Source organism: Triticum aestivum, chromosome 6B (assembly GCF_018294505.1).
Source record: "Triticum aestivum cultivar Chinese Spring chromosome 6B, IWGSC CS RefSeq v2.1, whole genome shotgun sequence".
NCBI lineage: Eukaryota > Viridiplantae > Streptophyta > Magnoliopsida > Poales > Poaceae > Triticum > Triticum aestivum.
This window is the reverse complement of record NC_057810.1, coordinates 448,672,146-448,681,798: the sequence shown is the minus strand read 5'-3', so window position 1 is coordinate 448,681,798 and position 9,653 is coordinate 448,672,146.

Genomic DNA, 9,653 nt, shown 5'->3' with positions numbered 1-9,653 from the left:
AAAACCGTGGTAGAAGCAAGGGGAGGAAAATTTCGAGGAGTTCCCGGTTACGGTGGGAGATCGGGGGCCGAGCGATGCGCGTTTCTCTCGTACACGTACGCGCGTGTGTGCGAGGCATTGGCTCTAACTGAACCTGAGCGAGGCGTTGGGCTCTAACTGAACCCGAGCGATTGCACTGCAGGCTCGCGTTACTGAACCCGAGCGATGATCGATGGCTATTAACTAAACCCGATCGAGAGATTCCTTCGCTACTCTTGCTAACTGAAGCCGATCAATTGGATGAACAGTGAGCATTGCGGGGGGGAGGGGGGGTTGGATGAACAATGAGCGGTGGCGTTGCCTCTAGATGAACAGGACCCCATGGTGTGGAGGGCTGGATGAACAGTAGACGGTGGAGGGGTGGTTAAACAGGACCCCATGGTGTGGAGGGCTGGATGAACAGTAAACGGTGGAGGGGTGGTTGAACAATAGCTGGTGGAGTAGCGCGCGGTGGAGGCTGGATGAACAGGAGCCCGTGGAGGCTGGAGGAGGTCGACGGTAGCCCGTGGAGGCTGGAGGAGGTCGACGGTGGAGATGAACAGTATCCCGCGGAGTCCCGTTTTGCGGTACGCCACACCCCTCCTGATGAACAAGACCCCCGTTTTGACCGTAGCGCTCCAACACAAGTCCGTTTCGTCCGTTTTGCGGTACGCCACACCCCTCCCGATCAACATGACCCCCGTTTCGATCGTAGGAGGTCCGTTTCCTCCGTTTTGCGGTACCCCACACCCCTCCCGATCAACATGACCCCCGTTTCAACAGTAGGAGGTCCATTTCCTCCGTTTTGCGGTACGTTACACCCCTCCCGATCAACAGGACCCTGTTCCAAACGTAGGAGGTCCGTTTCCTCCATTCTGCAGTACACCAGGCCTCGTTTCCATCGCCTATTCCATCCAAGCCCTCCTGATGAACACGATCACGCATTCCATTCTGACCTAGCTGGTTGGCTCCCCATGAACACGACAACGATGCTGTTTCTCCTTCCGACCCACCCATGTACATATGTGCGAGTAGGCGTTCAAGACCCTGCCCGTATGTACGTCCGTGGTCGTATTTTCTTTCTTGCACCCTGGCCGTTGTACGTACGTGTACATGCTACGTGCGTGCATCTACTACGACACGTGCGCGCCTCTACATCGACCAGTATATATGTACGTACACGTTCGCGACCAGAATGACAACGCTACGTATGCTTCGACCAGGTGGGTCCCGACTGTCAGGCACTTCCTTGCCTGCGAAGATGTAGCTGCTGGGTCCCAGTAGTCAGGGGGGCGAATCCTTTTTTTGCCTGGACACACTTCCTTGCGTGCGAAGATGTAGCTGGTGGGTCCCAGCAGTCAGGGGGGCAAATCGTTTTTTTGCCCAGACGCACTTCCTTGCATGCGAAGATGTAGCTGGTGGGTCCCAGCAGTCAGGGGGAAATGTTTTTTTTCGCGAAATACGGTGGCCCATTCGGTGGGTCCCCGCTATCAGGTGGAGGAATAATTATTTTCCGCGTAATAAGGAGGCACTTCCTTGCTGCGGCCGTGGACCCAGCTGTCAGCCTCTCCATGTATAGTCCACGCCCGATGGAAGTCGTTCCTTGACCACGTTGACCACGCCGCGCTGAGAGCACCAGGGTGGTGGACGACAGCGAGGCCTAGGAAGGGTACGACGGGGAGCTGGGGAAGACGTGGCAGTGGAAGCCCGCACGGAGAGGAGTACGAGGGTTCACTGGTTCGGCTGCGGAGTGAGGCTGCCGTCGTCGCAGGGCCTGGCCAGCGGTGGGAATAGTAGGGGGCTGTGAGGCCTCCGCGGCAGCACATCCGGCCACGGGAGGCAGTAGCATGCGGCACGACCGGTGCTGCTTTGGGTGGCTGGAGCAAGAAGACCAGAGGTTGAAGAAGCACTACGGCCGTTGGATGGACATTGTACGGTCACTGGAGCTAGAATCGTTTATATTGACTAAGTTGACAAAGCCCACCGTCCCCGTCAACTTAGTAGGCCCACAAGTCAGCCTCCCACCAAGGTGGGTCCCAGCTAGCAGGGGGTATTCATTTTTTTGTGCGTAATAAGCAGGCACTTTCGGTGGGTCCGAGCTGACAGCAGGGGGAACATTTTTTTCACGAAATACGGTGGCCCGTCGGGTGGGTCCCAGCAGTCAGGGGCAAACGTTTTTTTCGCGAAATACTGGTGGCCTGCCCGGTGGGTCCCTGCTGTCAGGTGGAGGAATAATTATTTTCCGCGAAATAAGGAGGCACTTCCTTGCGGATGCCGTGGACCCAGCTGTCAGCCTCTCCACGTACAGTATTCTTCCGATGGAATTCGGTCGTTGACCACATTGACCATGCCGCGCCGAGAGCATGATACGTCTCCAACGTATCTATAATTTTTGATTGCTCGATGCTACTTTATCTATTGTTTTGGACTATATTGGGCTTTATTTTCCACTTTTATATTATTTTTGGGACTAACCTATTAACCGGAGGCCCAACCCAGAATTGCTGTTTTTGCCTATTTTAGTGTTTCGAAGAAATGAAATATCAAACAGAGTCCAAACGGAATGAAACCTTCGGGAACGTGATTTTCTCACCGAATGTGATCCAGGAGACTTGGACCCTACTCCAAGACGTAACAGAGGCGGTCACGAGGGTGGGGGGCGCCCCCCCCCCCAGGGCGCGCCCCCCTGCCTCGTGGCCCCCTGTTGCTCCACCGACATACTCCTTCCTCCTATATATACCTATGTACCCCCAAATGATCAGACGAGGAGCCAAAAACCTAATTCCACTGCCTCAACCTTCTGTATCCACGAGATCCCATCTTGGGGCCTATTTTGGAGCTCCGCCGGAGGGGGCATCCACCACGGAGGGCTTCTACATCAACACCATAGCCCCTCCGATGAAGTGTGAGTAGTTTACTTCAGACCTTCGGGTCCATAGCTAGTAGCTAGATGGCTTCTTCTCTCATTTTGGATCTCAATACAATGTTCTCCCCCTCTCTCGTGGAGATCTATTCAATGTAATCTTCTTCTTCTTGCGGTGCGTTTGTTGAGATCGATGAATTGTGGGTTTATGATCCAGTTTATCTATGAACAATATTTGAATCTTTTCTGAATTCTTTTATGTATGATTGAGTTATCTTTGCAAGTCTCTTCAAATTATCCTTTTGGTTTGGCCAACTAGATTGGTAGTTCTTGCAATGGGAGAAGTGCTTAGCTTTGGGTTCAATCTTGCGGTGTCCTTTCCCAGTGACAGAAGGGGCAGCAAGGCACGTATTGTATTGTTGCCATCGAGGATAACAAGATGGGGTTTTTATCATATTGCATGAATTTATCCCTCTACATCATGTCATCTTGCTTAAGGCGTTACTTTGTTTTTAACTTAATACTCTAGATGCATGCTGGATAGTGGTCGATGAGTGGAGTAATAGTAGTAGATGCATAATCGTTTCGATCTACTTGTCTCGGACGTGATGCCTATATACATGATCATACCTAGATATACTCATAACTATGCTCAATTCTGTCAATTGCTCAACAGTAATTTGTTCACCCACCGTAGAATATTTATGCTCTTGAGAGAATCCACTAGTGAAACCTATGGCTCCCGGGTCTATTCTCATCATATCAATCTCTATTACTTTATTTACTTGCTTTGTTTTTACTTTTCCTTTTACTTTTCACTTTGCATCTATCTATCAAAAATACCAAAAATATTATTTATCATCTCTATCAGATCTCACTCTCGTAAGTGACCATGAAGGGATTGACAACCCCTAATCACGTTGGTTGCGAGTAGCTATCGTTTTGTGCAGGTACGAGGTACTTGTGCGTGGTCTCCTACTGGATTGATACCTTGGTTCTCAAAAACCGAGGGAAATACTTACGCTAGTTTGCTGCATCATCCTCTCCTCTTCCAGTAAATCCAACGCAGTGCTCAAGAGGTAGCAAGAAGAATTTCTGGCGCCGTTGCCGGGGAGGCTCATGCAAGCAAGTCAACAATGCCAAGTACCCATCACAATCCCTATCTCCCGCATTACATTATTTGCCATTTGCCTCTCGTTTTCCTCTCCCCCACTTCACCCTTGCCATTTTATTCGCCCTCTCTTTCCCAATCTCCTCCTCTCTTTTGCTTGCCCTTTCGTTTGCTTGTTTGGTTGGAATAGATGCTTATTTATTGCTAAAAAGAGAACCTAAGATCTATGGATCCTCATCCGCTTGATAATATTTTTAAGAGATCCAATTATGATGAACCAATTGCTAGTGAGTTTTGTGCGCTAGATTATCTTTATGAAGCTTTGCTTGAAATTTGTGAATCTGAAAATTATGATGAAGAAATTTATGAAGAGATTCACGATAACTCCTTGAATAAAAAGAATGATTGCAATGATTTTCCTATAAATTCTCTTGATGTCAATAGTGCTAATAATAAGCAAAACCCTAAGCTTGGGGATGCTAGTTTTGCTATGTCTACTACTTGTTTCAATGATCATGATTGGGGTGATTCTTCTTATAACCTTGAAAATTTATTTAAGCCCCAAGATGAATATGAGATTGATAATAGTGTTTTCAATAATATTGAAAGTGGGTTTGGAAGAGTGTCAACTTTAGATCCCACATATTTGGAGTATGTTCAATCTTATGATATTTTTGATAAAAGTGGGTTCGGAAAGGTCATGATTTTAGTTAATGTTAATCCCACTATCTTGGAAGAGTGTCAACTTTACATGCATGTGGATCGTGTTGAGAATATGTTATGTGATAGCTATTTTGTTGAATTTGCTTATGATCCTACATGTAATTATTATGAGAAAGGAAATTATGGTTGTAGAAGTTTTCATGTTACTAAATTACCTCTCTTCATGTTGAGATTGCTATCATCTCTTTGTTCTTCCTTGCATATCCTAGTTTTGCTTGCCTTGATAATTTGTTTGCTTACAAGATGCCTATGCATAGGAAGTATGTTAGACTTAATTGTGTTTATCACATGTTTTATGATGCTCTCTTTGTACTTCAATTCTTGTCTTTCATGTGAGCATCATTGAAATCTCAATGCCTAGCTAGGGGCGTTAAACGATAGCGCTTGTTGGGAGGCAACCCAATTTTATTTTTGTTTTTTGTTTTTGATTCTGTTTAGAATAAATAATCCATCTAGCCTATGTTTTGATGTGGCTTTACCTTTTAATTAGTGTTTGTGCCAAGTAGAACCTATAGGATAACCTACGATGATAGTTGATTTGATTCTGCTGAAAAACAGAAACTTTGCGCGCACGAATATAATTTTGTTAAATCACAGGAACGCGCTTTTGGGTTGATTATTTTTGATTATGATCAATAAACAAATTGTCCAGGACTTCCTATTTTGGTAGAAAGTTTTGAGTTCCAGAAGTTTGCGTTAGTTACAGATTACTACAGACTGTTCTGTTTTTGACAGATTCTGTTTTGCGGGTGTTGTTTGCTTATTTTGATGAATCTATGGCTAGTAAAACAGTTTATAATCCATAGAGAAGTTGGAATACAGTAGGTTTAACACCAATATAAATAAATAATGAGTTCATTACAGTACCTTGAAGTAGTTTTTTTGTTTTCTTTCTCTAACGGAGCTCACGAGATTTCTGTTGAGTTTTGTGTTGTGAAGTTTTCAAGTTTTGGGTGAATTATTTTGATGGATTATGGAACAAGGAGTGGGAAGAGCCTAAGCTTGGGGATGCCCATGGAACCCCAAAGATAATCCAAGGACACCAAGAAGTCAAAGCTTGGGGATGCCCCAGAAGGCATCCCCTCTTTCGTCCACTTCCATCGGTAATTTACTTGGAGCTATATTTTTATTCACCACATGATATGAGTTTTGCTTGGAGCGTCTTGTATTATTTGCGTCTTTGCTTGTTAGTTTAACACAATCATCCTTGCTGTACACACATTTTAGAGAGCCATACATGAATTGGAATTTGTTAGAATAATCTATGTGCTTCACTTGTATCTTTTGAGCGTGATAATTTTTGCTCTAGTGCTTCACTTAGATCTTTTAGAGCACGGTGGTAGATTTGTTTTAAAGAAACTTTTGATCTCTCATGCTTCACTTAGATTATTTTGAGAGTCGTTAATAGCATGGTAATTTGCTTAATGTTAATATACTTGGTATTCAAGATATGTGAAACTTTCTTTTGAGTGTGTTGAATACTAAGATAAGTTTGATGCTTGATAATTGTTTTGAGATATGAAGATGGTGATATTAAAGTCATGCTAGTTGAGTAGTTGTGAATTTAAAGAATACTTGTGTTGAAGTTTGTGATTCTCGTAGCATGCACGTACGGTGAACTGTTATGTGATGAACTCGGAGGATGATTTATATATTGATTGTCTTCCTTATGAGTGGCGGTCGGGGATGAGCGATGGTCGTTTCCTACCAATCTATCCCCCTAGGAGCATGCGTGTAATACTTTGCTTTGATAACTTCTAGATTTTTGCAATAAGTATATGAGTTCTTTATGACTAATGTTGAGTCCATGGATTATACGCACTTTTCCCATCCTTCCACCTTTGCTAGCCTCTCTAATACCGCGCACTTTTCGCCGGTATCATACACCCACCATACACCTTCCTCAAAATAGCCACCATACCTACCTATCATGGCATTTACATAGCCATTCCGAGATATATTGCCATGCAACTTTCCACCGTTCCGTTTATTATGACACGCTTCATCATTGTCATATTGCTACCATGATCATGTAGTTGACATTGTATTTGTGGCAAAGCCACCGTTCATAATTGTTTCATACATGTCACTCATGATTCATTGCATATCCCGGTACACCGCCGGAGGCATTCATATAGAGTCATACTTTGTTCTAAGTATCGAGTTGTAAGAAAAATAAAAGTGTGATGATCATCATTATTAGAGCATTGTCCCAAGTGAGGAAAGGATGATAGAGACTATGATTCCCCCATAAGTCGGGATGAGACTCCAGACGAAAAAAAGAGGCCAAAAAAAGAAAGAGAAAGGTCCAAATAAAAAAAATGAGAGAAAAAGAGAGAGGGACAATGCTACTATCCTTTTACCACACTTGTGCTTCAAAGTAGCAGCAAGATCTTCATGATAGAGAGTCTCTTATTTTGTCACTTTCATATACTAGTGGGAATTTTTCATTATAGAACTTGGCTTGTATATTCCAATGATGGGCTTCCTCAAAGTGCCCTAGGTCTTCGTGAGCAAGCGAGTTGGATGCACACCCACTTAGTTTCTTTTGTAGAGCTTTCATATACTTATAGCTCTAGTGCATCCGTTGCATGGCAATCCCTACTCACTCACATTGATATCTATTGATGGGCATCTCCATAGCCGTTGATACGCCTAGTTGATGTGAGACTATCTTCCCTCTTTTTGTCTTCTCCACAACCACCATTCTATTCCACATATAGTGCTATATCCATGGCTCACGCTCATGTATTGCATGAAGATTGAAAAAGTTTTGAGAATGTTAAAGTATGAAACAATTGCTTGGCTTGTCATCGGGGTTGTGCGTGATTTAAATATTTTGTGTGGGGAAGATGGAGCATAGCCAGACTATATGATTTTGTAGGGATAACTTTTTTTGGCCATGTTATTTTGAGAAGACATGATTGCTTTGATTAGTATGCTTGAAGTATTATTATTTTTGTGTCAATATGAACTTTTGTCTTGAATCTTTCGGATCTTAATATTCATGCCACGATTAAGAAGATTTACATTGAAATTATGCCAAAGTATCACTCCGCATCAAAAATTCTTTTTTATCATTTACCTACTCGAGGACGAGCAGGAATTAAGCTTGGGGATGCCTGATACGTCTCCAACGTATCTATAATTTTTGATTGCTCCATGCTACTTTATCTACTGTTTTGTACTATATTGGGCTTTATTTTCCACTTTTATATTATTTTTGGGACTAACCTATTAACTGGAGGCCCAGCCCAGGATTGCTATTTTTTTTGCCTATTTCAGTGTTTCGAAGAAACGGAATATCAAACGGAGTCCAAACGGAATGAAACCTTCGGGAACGTGATTTTCTCACCGAACATGATCCAGGAGACTTGGACCCTACTCCAAGACGTAGCAGAGGTGGTCACGAGGGTGCCCCCCCCCAGGGCACGCCCCCTGCCTCGTGGCCCCCTGTTGCTCCGCTGATGTACTCCTTCCTCCTATATATACCTACGTACCCCCAAACGATCAGACGAGGAGCCAAAAACCTAATTCCACTGCCGCAACGTTCTGTATCCACGAGATCCCATCTTGGGGCCTGTTCCGGAGCTCCGCCGGAAGGGGCATCCACCACGGAGGGCTTCTACATCAACACCATAGCCCGTTCGATGAAGTGTGAGTAGTTTACTTCAGACCTTCGGGTCCATAGCTAGTAGCTAGATGGCTTCTTCTCTCTTTTTGGATCTCAATACAATGTTCTCCCCCTCTCTCGTGGAGATCTATTCGACGTAATCTTCTTCTTTTTGCGGTGCGTTTGTTGAGACCGATGAATTGTGGGTTTATGATCCAGTTTATCTATGAACAATATTTGAATCTTCTCTGAATTCTTTTATGTATGATTGAGTTATCTTTGCAAGTCTCTTCGAATTATCCTTTTGGTTTGGCCAACTAGATTGGTAGTTCTTGCAATGGGAGAAGTGCTTAGCTTTGGGTTCAATCTTGCGGTGTCCTTTCCCAGTGACAGAAGGGGCAGCAAGGCACGTATTGTATTGTTGCCATCGAGGATAACAAGACGGGGTTTTTATCATATTGCATGAATTTATCCCTCTACATCATATCATCTTGCTTAAGGCGTTACTCTATTTTTAACTTAATACTCTAGATGCATGCTGGATAGCGGTCGATGAGTGGAGTAATAGTAGTAGATGCAGAATCGTTTCGATCTACTTGTCTCGGACGTGATGCCTATATACACGATCATACCTAGATATACTCATAACTATGCTCAATTCTGTCAATTGCTCAACAGTAATTTGTTCACCCACCGTAGAAAATCTATGCTCTTGGGAGAAGCCACTAGTGAAACCTATGGCCCCCGGGTCTATTCTCATCATATCAATCTCTATTATTTTATTTACTTGCTTTGTTTTTACTTTTCCTTTTTCTTTTCACTTTGCATCTATCTATCAAAAATACCAAAAATATTATTTATCATCTCTATCAGATCTCACTCTCGTAAGTGATCGTGAATGGATTGACAACCCCTAATCGCATTGGTTGCGAGTAGCTATCGTTTTGTGTAGGTACGAGGGACTTTTGCGTGGTCTCCTACTGGATTGATTCCTTGGTTCTCAAAAACTGAGGGAAATACTTACGCTACTTTGCTGTATCATCCTCTCCTCTTTGGGGAAATCCAACGGAGTGCTCAAGAGGTAAGAAGAGGAATTTCTGGCGCCGTTGCCGGGGAGGCACACGCAAGCAAGTCAACAATACCAAGTACCCATCACAATCCCCATCTCTTGCATTACATTATTTTCCATTTGCCTCTCGTTTTTCTCTCCCCCACTTCACCCTTGTCGTTTTATTCGCCCTCTCTTTCCCAATCTCCTCCTCTCTTTTGCTTGCCCTTTCGTTTGCTCGTTTGGTTGGAATAGATGCTTATTTATTGCTAAACAG